The sequence below is a fragment of the Rhinolophus sinicus genome, linkage group LG02 (genome assembly GCF_036562045.2).
Source record: "Rhinolophus sinicus isolate RSC01 linkage group LG02, ASM3656204v1, whole genome shotgun sequence".
Lineage (NCBI taxonomy): Eukaryota > Metazoa > Chordata > Mammalia > Chiroptera > Rhinolophidae > Rhinolophus > Rhinolophus sinicus.
In genome coordinates this window covers 65,706,380-65,720,043 of record NC_133752.1, presented here as the reverse complement: position 1 = coordinate 65,720,043, position 13,664 = coordinate 65,706,380, and positions in this window count along the sequence as shown.

Genomic DNA, 13,664 nt, shown 5'->3' with positions numbered 1-13,664 from the left:
ATACTGTAATAAAAGAAGAAACAGGAGGAAACATCATATATAAATTCTACAAGACCAGCAATATTCACTTTTTCCTGTTTTCTTCAATAGTATATTCCCAGCTCCTAGACCAGTACTCTGTTACTGGATTTTCAGTGAATATTGAATTAATATAAAAACCATAATTATATTAAACTGCATATATTAAACTACATATAACAGAGGTATATATCGAGCTAGGATTTAAATGTAGAAATCCATCTTAAAGTTTTAGTCCTTTAAATAGTTGGCTTTTGTTAAAATCAATTGATTATCCAGGAGATGGAACAGGTTTGTGGTAAGTGTATTCTTTAATTGTTTTCTATCCACATAGAGAACCTCTAGGGCTCCATTTATATTTCCCATCATGAAGCCGACTCTACTTTTTTTTTTCCTCTTTAGAAAACCTCTTTGTCTTCAACTTGTACATTATTGTCATATTCAATCACAGCATTAATCTCAACAGTATTCTCCCTCCAGCTCTAACTGCCTTTTCAGCACAAGAGGTAGAAAAGAAAACACTGCTTTCAGTGCAGCATATCAGAGGAAGCTAGAAATCCAATTTCCTGATTCCCAGTTCAGTTTTCTCTCTACCACAAACATAATGCCACTGAGTGAACTTTAGCTACTATGTCTACAGAAAGTTCTAACATTCATAGTCACAAATCAACATGTGTACAGTTCTTCAAATTCAAAAGGTACAAACAAAAGGGAATAAGGGGAAAACAAAACAGTTGTGAGGATATAGTGTGGGTGGAGATTTGATTTATAAACTTTCAGTTTAGTTTACTCTTGAACTCTATGCACCCTGTTTTTGTGGTATTGTCACTTGAAGTTGCTAGGGGTTTGACTCAGATAAGACTAAAATAAACAGAACAGAGGACTGCTGGTTAGGAATAAAAGGTTAGGCATGGTAATAAATAAGGCAATGCCTGGGGTAAAGGATTATAATTGTGGATTCACACATACAACTATACATAAAAATATCCAGGCATCACATACAATAAAGATAATACCTTCCGAAGCACATCATTAATAAATTAGAAATAAAGCCTTTCACTGGCAAGCTTTTCCATCTGATAGTAAAATTAGAAATACTAAATCATCAAACCTCATCAAATATTACTATAAGGATGTTGCATAGAATTATACTGAAATTATGGAGAATGCTGAACAGTATCCAAATATAATTCTCATTACTCACATAAATATTACAAAATAAAATGACACACAAAGAATAAAGAGAGGCATTTTCATAAAAGGAATTTCTCTTAAGTTGATAGTTGGTGCCATCACTGCTTTTTTGTCGTTGATTACAGTGTGTACTAAAAGCAGGTGTATAACAGAGAACCAGCGGAATTATTAGTAATTGCAGGTTGTAAATTCCCTCTCCCTTCACAACAGCAACCACTATAAAGAATGGTCAATAATAAATACTGGGAAAGAATGCTTCTTTTGTAACACTATTTTTAAAATGAATATTTTTTTAAATATAGAAGTATGAAAGTGAAAGGAGCAGTGCTCTACCAATATTTATTCCTAACTTTAAATTATATGTTAGTTTGGAAAAATAAAAGCATTCTCAAACATAAGGTATGCTAAAACTCTATTTCTTATTTTGAAATTAACAAAATATGAATTTAAAAACATTTTAACACTTAGTTGAGTAAATTGTCCACAAGCCAATTCACATTATTTTCTGAAGCAGAATTTACGTAACCTGATCACATTTACAATATTTATTATATTGACAATAAAAGATAATTTGGTTTCTGGGATAGTAGTAAATCAATGTGTAGGGAAAATGTTATCAAATTCAGTATTGATGTCTTTCAAGATTCACAGTAAAATAAATCAGATAAGTACACAGCTAATGATAAAAAAAAAAAAAAAAGTCTTCTATATAGTAGACAGTCAAGAATATAAACAACTGTTTTTTAGGTCAAGAGGAAAAGAAACTTTTGAAAGATCTCACTCTCCCTCATAAGTACCAATCACAAATTCCATTTTGACTTCACTCTGACATGTCTGATTGTATAATTTGCCATGCCTGATTAATTTAAATTACAAATTTATAATCCAAAGTATAAATTAATCTAAATTTGTCAGGTTTCATGTACAAATACTCTTCTTTTTATAATTATAAATTATTTACATTGTTTTTGTAACTAGTGTTGCATTAAACAAATTAGAGTAAATATAAGAAATAGTGAAGGACAGATTTACTATGTATCGGCAATAACTTTTCAAAGAGATCATGGAAAGTTCATTACATTTGATCTTATGAATTGACTCACTTCCATTTCTGTAGACTCACAACCTAAAATCTGCATGTCCTAGACTACTTTGAAGCTACGGTTTTGGATGCAAAATAGGTTTCCCTAATTCACTGGATTCCTGCCAGACTGAGAAGACAGAGATTAAGCAGAAGCCTTCTTCCAGATGTTCTTCTGATTGACAGCAATATCATAACCACGTGAGTACTGAGACAGCTTTAGTGGTCCTACTCTGCATCTCATGGCCAATTAAAGTTTCACAGGGAACAAAGACAGCTGTAGACAAGGCAGCAGCAGTTTCCTGATCTCTGGATTGCAGACATGGGAGTGATCTTAAAGTCAGGTGGCCCCCTGATTCTCACTCCTCCAGCCCTACCAATCATGATCTAAGGAATTTACTATATGAAACATCTAAGGGGCTTTATTGTTCCTGCACTCTATACTGACTGACAGGAAAGAAAAATATATCGGATATTAATGAAGAAACCTAAAGTAAATGAAGATACACATCATGTTTCTGGAAAGGTATGAAAAATTTTAATTAATATATAGGATTAAAGAAATCTCAATCAGAGCACTAAGGTAATTTTAATGGAACTTTTAAAACATGATTCTAAAGTTTACCTGTATACATAAATAGTTAAGGATAGGAAATAGTCAAAAAAGAAAAGTGATATAGATATTGTACTAGATATTAAGACAGCTATAGACACTAACACAGTATAATAGTGGAGAAGAACCTATAAATACATCCAAAAAACTTAGAATCAGTGGCAGAGAAAATGTTTATTATACCTAAATAATTATGCAATAACTAAATTATCACAATCAGTGAGTAAAATATTAATTAAGCAACAAATGATTGAGGGGAAATACTTAATACACAATGGAGTACTATTCTGCCATAAGATGAAATAGTACCATTTGTGACAACATAGATAGATCTTGAGATTATTATGCTAAGCGAAACAAGTCAGACTGAAAAAGTAGAGAACCATATGATTTCACTGATACTGATATGTGGTATATAAAACTGAAGACAACAAAAGAACAAGACAAACAAATGAAGAAACAAAAACTCATAGACAAGACAATAATTTAGGGCCTACGTCAGGGTAAGGGGGCAGGGGTGTGGTAGACAAGGGTAAAGGGGATCAAATATTTGGTGATAGAAAGAGATGTACACAAATGTGATATATAGATGATGTATTACAGAATTGTACAACTGAAATCTATGTAACTTTACTAACAGTTGTCACCCCAATAAACTTTAATTAAAAAAAAAAAAAAAAGTTTGCCTCACACCATAATTCAAAACTAGTTCCAGATTGACTAACAAACTAAACTTAGAAATCTATATCATATACTAAAAGATTAACTGAAATTCCATTTAAACATTATGTAAATAATTTAAGGATGAGCATGGACATTTTAAAAAAAAGCATTGCAATAAATCACAAAGAAAAATAATAAAAAGTTTGTCAGCATGTAAACATAAGTCTTTTTATGACAATAGCCTCTTATATCAGATTAAAAACAAACAAAAAATGAGAAAAATATTGACAGTGAATATGAGAGACAAAGGGTTAATTTAAGCATACAATACTGCAAAGAGAAAAAGCAAAGTGAAAAAAGAACCTCAAAAGACAATTTATTTACATCAGTAATAAACTAAGAAATTAAGACAAAATATTATTCACATTTTAAAAATAAGCTTCTTAGAATTTTTATTATTAAATAATAAGAGATGCAGATAAATAGTATGGTGTAAAAAAGAACATTACAATATTATTTAAAGTGATGAAAATTAGGAACAATCTAAATTTTCACAGTAATGGAACTTTGAATGAAGTATGCTATGTCTATATGATAGAATGATGGGGGCTATTAAAATCATTTTCTTTCATTTAATAGAGAAAATGCTCAAAACCTAGGAGTAGGTAATTAAAATAAGCATCTAATACTTTGAGTAAAAAATTAGTCATCTAAAAATATTTTTATCTAATAAATATCTAGCTAGCTACCATTTAAATACTTCCTGGAAATAAATGCACCAGAATATCAGCATTATGGGTGATTTTTAATTCCTTTATACTTTTCTATATTTGCTGTAACAGCATATAGTATTAATGGCATAATCCAAAAAAATACAATATTTTAATCTGTAGGTTAGATATTCTTATTTTCCAAGTTGGGAGCAAATACAATATCACAATTAAAAATATATAGCTTAAATGCTAGTGTTGGGGGGGCGAGGTGTTACAAGCAGTATTAGTAAAACATTACACTATTGTATTTTCAGTATACAAGTACTTCACCTACTTGTAAAGGGCATCATACTTCTTGCTCAAATAATATGACTAGTGTGGTAATAAAAATTACTAAAGCATTTAAAGTCTGACAGAGTGCATATTGCAATTAATACTTAAGGCAAAAATATCATGGTAAATTATAACTTATACCTTATAATCAACATAAAGTAGATGCATTGTTAGTTAAAAGAGACTATATCTACCAGTGCTACTTCTCTTTCCTGATTTTTATTCCAAGTCCCATGCACTGGGAATAAAAAATGACATTTATGTTTTCTGGTATCCTATATAATTTTTTCCAACTATTAAATGAAGATTATAATGCAACCCCCATCTTTCCACAAGATTTAAAATAGACTAAAATGTAAGGCAATGGTACCAAAAAGAATATTAAGGAATTTACAATAACAAAACAAATTGTCCAAGTCCTATTAAATACCCCACTAATTTTTATAGTGTAGACTAGTTTAGTCTGAGGATTTATTGAATGCCTTTGAATACAAGTTACAGATTTAACCTATACTCGCTAAAGAAGGGGATGTATTTGCTTATGAAATAGAATTTTTCATGCCAGTGTGAACTTCTTCAAAAGGTTTCATCCTGGGGCACTAACGATGTCAACAAAACCCCAATCTCTAATTTCTCATCTCTACTTCTTCTGTGTTACCTCCATTCTCAGGGTGACACTTATGTCTAATTGTCCAGAATATTTGTCTATTTTGTTCATTTCTGTATCCCAAGTGCCTGTCTTAGGCACATGGTAGGTGTTGCATAAATATTTGCTCAGTGAATAAATAAGTTAATGGATTAATGAAAGAGAGATAGCCATAGTAACTCTAACTTGCCATCCTCCTAGCTTTAGTTCAGCAGAAAAAGTTTGTCCACGTATATTATTAGCCCAATCCCAGTATCATGAATTTCCTTAGCCCAACTTGGGACCACATGATGTTCTCCTCTGTCCACGCCTGGGCAGAGGCCAACCATGAAAGACAGCTGACCTCTCAATCAAGGATGGAGTAATGTGTCGTGGTCCGGATAAAACATACACTATCATTACCAAAAGAACGTGGTACAGTTGTTAGGAACTCAAAAGATAGCAGTGACTACTGTATACCTGTGTTAATAATCAATACATAAACCCAATCCTAATATTTAAATTAGTTGCCTTTGAAGCACTAAATACACTTCCCTCAATTAATAAGAGGACTTAAGAAACATTCCATAACATTATTCAGAATTATTACTTTGCAAATGTTTTGGGTTTGGTTGATTGAGCCAAGAAACTCCAAATTTACAAGTTGGAGTTGGCTGCTCAAAGTGAAATCAATAAATGCTTTTCTTGGTAGAGGGGATTACTCAGCATAGAGCATAAATCTAAAGCAAACTAAAAAAGTGATGACCTGTTAAGACATATTGGTTACTTTTGTATTAAAAAGTTAGAACAAACTACAAGGATGGATGACCCCACTCACTGAAGGCCTTTCCATTACAATTTCACCTTCAGTATTCTTCAATGGATTGGTGAAAATGTTTTTTGAACTGGTTTCAAGGTGCAAATACATTGATTTACTCAGAGTCTCAGCTATCAATACAGTGTCTCCAGGATGTCTGGCACACCAATCACCTCCAGGCAGCGTTTTAAATTAAGGGTAGGTAAACTACTTTTACATTTATTATAGACTTTCATCTATTGATCAAGGATTACACTAAATAATGGAATAGGAAAAATTGCCCATTGTCTAATATTGCCATATAATATGTTGATGAAGAGACTATGATACTATAAACCATTCCATAATATCTTTAAAAAGTGTTTCGTAAACATTTTGCATGTAGAACCCTAAAACTTTTCTTAAGAGTAGCTCAAACAATTTTTTCCCCATACTGTATATATGGAAACTTAAATGTGTATGTTAATGTTTCAACCTTAAATCCTAGAGCTGATTAGTTACTTGAAATACCTTCATTGTAGTCATTCAATGAACATCTATTGAGAATTTACTCTCGTGAAAGCATTATGCATAGTGGTTTGCTTTCCTAAAGGCAGTACGGCATATGGACTCCGGGATGAAACCTTTGCTTTACCAGATACTACCATGTTTCCCTGAAAATAAGACCTAGCCAGACAATCAGCTCTAATGCATCTTTTGGAGCAAAAATTAATATGAGACCCGGTATTATATTGTATTGTATTGTGTTGTGTTGTATTGTATTGTATTGTATTGTATTGTATTACATTACATTATATATCATAGAACAGGTCTTATAGTAAAATAATGTAAGTAAATATAGTAAACTAATATAATATAGTAAAATAAAACAGCCTGAAACGTGTAGAGGAGAACCTCAGTTAACCTGTATACACTTGTCTCGGACTATAAGCATGAAACAAATTTACTGAGTAGAACCATTACTTTGTGAGGGTTTTTTTCCTATAGCCTATGCTCTTCTAATTAATATAGGTGACAAGAAAGAAAAAGATCAATAAAGCACAGTTTGGTTAAAGAGACTTTTAAAGTTACGGAGAAACAGAAAAATCACACAAATTAAAATTTTGATGTTATGAAGTTTCTAAGAGAAAAAAAAAGTCTTGAATTATAGAAACTCAGGGGTTTCCAGGAAGACAAAACATAACTCTTGGTTATGAAATCTTTGAATGTTTTATGCAATTGTGCCTTTTGAAGTATGGCTTCAAGGAAGGATGAAATCATGACAAATACATGTAGCTTCTTAGGGACAGGGAACAGCATGAACAAAGAGACAAGGTGAGATGATGCCCAATATTTTAGGATCACAGCAAAGACTACATTTTCCTGTAGTGAAAGAATGAGTTTCCCAGGATGCAAAGGTATCTTAGTATCAGAATTAAAACAAAACAAAACAAAAATTAATTTCCATGTATAAACATTCAAGATTGATTTGATATGAAATTGAAAACACCTAAAGGTAATATAGTCATTATAGCTACAATTAAAGAAGATTTTTATAGCCCTTCAAGATGTAACTCTTGATCCCTTTTTCTGTTTTGTATTCCATAATTCAGCAGTATCAAACTACTTGAATATCTAAACTTTTGCTATTCCACGTCTATATACTTTTGTATACACTGCTACTTCATTTGCAATACTACGTAGCTTGGATGTCATTTTCTTCAAGAAAAGTCACCTAACTTTCTCAAGATTAAATACTTCATTATTTAGGGACTGCACTACATATGAGTCTGTTACATAATAAGTACCCAGTAACTATGTCTTTAGCGAACATACTTCTATAGATTGCTCCACACTCTGTATCTATCTTTATTACAGCACAATCATGGACTGCTCTTATGATGTCTCACCCAGCCTTGTATCATCACCAGCATTTAGCACATTGGCTGGTACATAGTACAACCTTAATAATGTTCATTGAACTAAATCGATGTGTGGTATGGATGAATCTGTTAGGAAAAAAAGAAGCAGGGAAATGTTAGAAATGTACCTAATTCTCATCTTTAAATAAACACCATACAGTTTTTTCAAACACATTGTTCACGTTATTAGATCAACAAAAGCAGCGCATTACTGAATTAGCAGCTAATACAATATAAATGAGTTTAGGATGCCATGGGCCGTTTTTAAAAGCATGATGTTCTTTGGACTGATGCTTTTAAATAATGGTGAGACTAAAGCTTATGTGCTCTCAGCAAATTTAGTGGAATCACAGCTAAATAGGGACAAAATCTATTGTATAGATAATAATACACTAAATCCAAGGCAGATATAATTTTTTAAATCATAATATAATATAATATAATATAATATAATATAAATAACTTGAAAGATGACTTGGGGTGTGGTAATGTTTTAAAGACTTTTGTAATGTTTTAAAGACTTTTCAGCCAGACTTACAAAAAATCCTTTGAGGAATACAACCTAATTGATCAAGTCACTCTAGCCACTAGGATTTTAGCTTTACAGGTCAGTTTGGTTTGTTTCTTTAGCTTTACAGGTCAGTTTGGTTTGTTGGTTTGTTTCTTTTAAAATATATTTAAGCTAGTTTTTTAATATGTGAATAGAAATTAATAAAATCATTATTATTCAATTGTCTAAATAATTAATATTAGTGTTAGAATACCAGCATAGAGACCCCAAAATATATATGCTATAAATTCCTTTGTTCCAAGGTTTTAGTAAAGCTTACATGCATGAGCCATCAGGGAACTGTCAAATTTTCCTCTTGCCATCTTGCTTAACTTGTATTAATTATATCCTTGTAATAGAACTGACATGCTAATTTCAGACATCTCAATCTATATAATTACAGAATACCCAGTCCTTAAAATGACAAGACTTCATCATTTGTCCTTATATAACGCTAACATTTTTATGATACTGTTAATCCTTCAGAGATTCCTTTAAATACCATGGTTCTATATGATTGCCTGGGAAAGGCTGCTATGCTGGGATCAAAGGGAATGTATAGATTCTATCAACTTTTTATGAGAGTAAAACTACTTCCACCCAGAGTGTCCTAGAAGATGTTTCTTCCATTATTAAAGGTTATGCCACCTGATTATATCCTGTGTTGAACTATAAACTAAAACTGATAAAGGTCCTCACTTATTGCCTTACTGTTTTGGGTTGTTTTTGTTTTTGTTTTTCACATTGCCTTGTTTTATACCTTTGGTTTGCATTTGATAAAATACAGTAAAATAAAATAACTGATGTTTATGCATATACTGTATAGATATTCTACATTGAGAGGCAAGCAAAGTGATGACAGTGGAAGTGGAGCCAGTGGAAATGATTGTAATCTCAGCTGTCATATTACCTTGGACAAGTTACTAATCCTCTATGATGAGATTTCTTCATCTGCAAAATGAGAAAAATAATAGTACTTGTCTCCTATGATTGCCATGGGAATTAAATGAATGAATAATATACAAAACTCTTAGAAGGCAAGCACTATGAAAAATGTCTGCTTTTGGAATATACAGTGATTTGTTCTTAGTGTGAGACTACATTAAAATGAGCGGAAAGTTTGAATTAGAGAATATTTTCAAATAATATACCATATCATATATCATATCATATCTCTGATTACTAAAAAGGCATGTAATTATTTAAAGCATTGAGTCAAAAACACTTTAAATTTCATTTCATTTGGGTCTTCAATACTCTCTATATTACGTATGCCTCAGCCTACTTTGAGTAAATCGAGGACATCAGCCGACAACTTTTGCAACTTCCTTCCAGGCCAACAAAAAAGCTATTAGGATCTATGCTTTCCCTTTCTGTCTTTCCTCTTCCTTTAATGAGAGAATATTCACCAGTTATGTTCTATTTAATCATCACTCATCTTATTAGGGACCCTGCTCTAACAATCATCAACTCTCTACTAGAACAAACCCCCTTGGGGCTCTATAAATACCTGAAGCTGGCATGCCCCAAACTGAATTTGATTATTAATTTGAGTAAGCCATTTCTCTCCTTCACTTTCTTATCTCAGTGAATGGGACCACCATCTATCCAGGTACAAACTTGACCTTGAAGTCATCCTGGAATCTTTCTACAACCTACTTCCTCACATTAAAAAGAGAAATCAAAACCCAAGTTATCTTTTTGCTTTGGATCCATTCTTCCCCACTCTCCATAAAGTGACACTAGTTCATCTACCATCACCCATGTTCTCATGTTGAAATGACTGCAACAGCCTCCTACCAGGATGTTCTACCTTGAGAAGAGGTATTAAAATGAATAAACAAACAGCCACAACTGAAATACCACTTTCTGGCCAGTGGTGTGTTAGAGGCAGCACCTACTGGTTCATTGGAACCAATGGTTAAATAGTCAGGAATTTTTTGAGTGAATTGTCAAACCACTGGGAGTTTGAAACTGGCCATGGAGCAAGTATTTCTATTATAGAAATTAACAAACAGTTCAGTCAACCTACTAGCACACAAACAGGTGTCCACTTGGAAGCACGCCTGACACTTTTAAAGTGTAATTCTGAGGATGTCATTCTCATGTTTAGAATTGATTAGTGGCCTTTTCCTTTCCCTGATCAACCCTGATGACCAGAATTACCACTGATGATTGTAGTGGAACAATAGGAACAATAGGACTTACCAACCTGCACATCTGTGCTGCTTTTCTGCTTGGCAACCCCTCTGTCCCTGTCATCAGACTTATCACCTTTGTGCCATCCCAGCTCAATATAATCACCAGCCTCAAAACCTTAGAATAGTCTGTCACCTGCACACACACACACACACACACACACACACACACACACATATGTATATATAAAATCTCCACCCCTTGGATAATGTTGCCTTATGACTCTGGTCCCAGACATCCTTTGTAATCTGAACTAGCCTCCATCTTTTTTTCCCCATCATGGCTGGGATCCAGCCGCTCTAGAGTGGATTCAAAATCTGACATTATTTCTCTAGTTTAGTTCAATCACTGAGGAAATAGGAGGCACTGGGTCATCACCTATCATCAGGAACCAAAGGATAAAAATGAGCCTCACATCAGAGCAAATATAGGTTTTACTGTACTTTTTACAGAGTGATAACCTAGAGTTTTGACTATTTGGAGTGGTTGGATATACAGGAAAAATAAAATCACAAGATCAAATAGCTCCTGCAGCCGACTGTGGCTTATTCTATCATCCTTACCATCACTACTAACAATAAAGATGATCAATTTATGGAAAATTACTAAAAAAGATTTTAAAAGGCTTCCACAGTATAACCTAAAGGATGAAGAAAACATAAGGTCTTTCCACAGTAACATCACTGCACACCACTGTGCTGAACAGGGATCTAATGATATAAGTGAGAACCTGTCAATCGTCTATCATTCTGTCATCAGTGACTTTGAAACATGCATGTCAGTAGATGACCTGAGAATCACCTTCTAGCACTTAACCATCAATATTAGAATCTTTACTTCAACAATAAATGCTCCCTGATTCTAGCCCTTCCTGTCACACACATGGTGATATCAGCTAAGAGAATGGCAAGGATGGACTAAGTCCTGACAGCTCACGAGGTCCTGTGCACAATCTAAACTAAAACTCTCAAAGACTTGATACCCTGAGGTCAAATTACATTTGACCACATGTTTGTTGTAGAGTCCATAAAGGGAAATGTGACAGTTTGTGATGTCTCTATCTTTTAAGTAATCACAGTTGAATAAAAGTCATGCCATAATAAAGCATTAAAACACGATCCATAACTGTTATTTCTAAATAAAACAAAACTATAAACTCCATGAGGACAGAAACTTTGTCTTGGTAACTACTGTATCCTCACCACCTTGGACAGTGCTTGGCATATTCTAGAGGCCCAATATTTGTTGATTTAATACATACACGGCGGTATGAATGTGTTGTTAGAGGATGACAGAGGAGGAAGTTGATAATTACATTTCCAAAGGGCCAGGCACTGTTCTATTCCCCCATGATGCAGAGTAAATCACCAGTTCTGCCATCAAGGTACTCTATGTCTGGATGAGGCCCTAAAATGCTGTGAAAAATCTTGGTTTTGTCTTCCTCTGAGCATGCAATGTAGAATTTAAGTATCTATCTTTCTAATCAATGTTTTAATTGACAAAAAAATTCTAATTGTATCCAAGGTCTTTTGCTTAAAATAGGCAAAGGTAGTCCAGATGTTGCAGAATATACTTATAACTAAAAAAAATACATCCTGGTTATTGGAAAGATCTGAGCATTGGGTCTCTATCTCTAGGCCACAAGTCAAGACTCTGGAGCTAGTGATAAAATTCAGTGTGGAGCTAATTGCAGAAAGGCAGAAAATTACATCGCTCTGGTTTGATCCATGATCCATGATTCACACATGTTTGCTGCCAGATATAATTGAGGAACTCTAGACTTAAAAGGCCATGTTGACTCATAATTTTCTAGCACAGCGATTGGAAGACAGTTAAGTGCAATAGGGAAATAAAACATACTTAGATAAAATCTCTTAGAAACCTCATATAGCGTATAGAAAGAACCACACTATAAACAGGCAACAAAGCTGAACTCATTTTCCTGGTGATAACCATTCTATGTGCCTGGGACAGTGACCTTGAGCTGAGGATAAGACCCTTTTGAACACTGGCTTCATGTTTTTGTTTGTTTGTTTGTTTGTTTGTTTTTGGTTCTCTGGGAATAGGATCCTATATCCCCAGGCCATATGAATTCAAAAGATAGACCATCAAGTCATAACTCTATTTTAAATGAGTCAGGTCCTAAATGTTTCCTGATGTTGACTATGCATATAATCTAGACTAATAATATCTTTTATTGAGTCTGCTATTCTATTTTTAATGTTACCAGGTTTGTAACACTGAGTTAGAATCAGAGAGCAATTGTTACTGAAATAAAGCTACTAACAGTGGAAGTCAAGTACTTGAAGTTGATCTTCAGGTCAGCTGCTGAAATGTCTGTCTCAGATGGCTTAGAAGATCTGCTAAGTTTTCTAGTTTTTCATCTCAGTCACTATGATTGATCAATTGATTTGATTGAAATAATCCCATAAAGTATATCAACATTTTACGATTGTACAGCAGAAAGACTGGCTAAAAAATGAGGGTGAAAACTGATTCAAAAGGAGAAAAACTCAGTAAATAATTAATCAAGAATAGTCAAAATGTAAGATAATTCATGAGGAGTTGCAAATGGCCTTTATGTGTGTTAAAATCATTAATGTTTAAAACCAAATCCTGTGACTAGAAGTGGTTTTCAAATTGTCATTTTTGACAGACATACTGTCAAGTTGACCAATCTGCTTTTGACCAAATCATGTTTAGCCAAATTACCATGTACCAGTAAATGCAATTAGAACATGTTGGAAATTACACCAAGAGCTGGGTAAGTGTCAGATGCCATGGAAGCACATGACCTGATCTTCCTGGGAGCCATGATGGGTCAGAGTAGGCATCCCATAGTAAAAAGCAAATAAGACGGTAACTAAAAAGACAAATAGGAGTAAACAAGGTGAAAATGAAGGAGAATAAAGAGGATATGACATGTACAAACCTCTAGACTAGTAGGAGCAAGCACA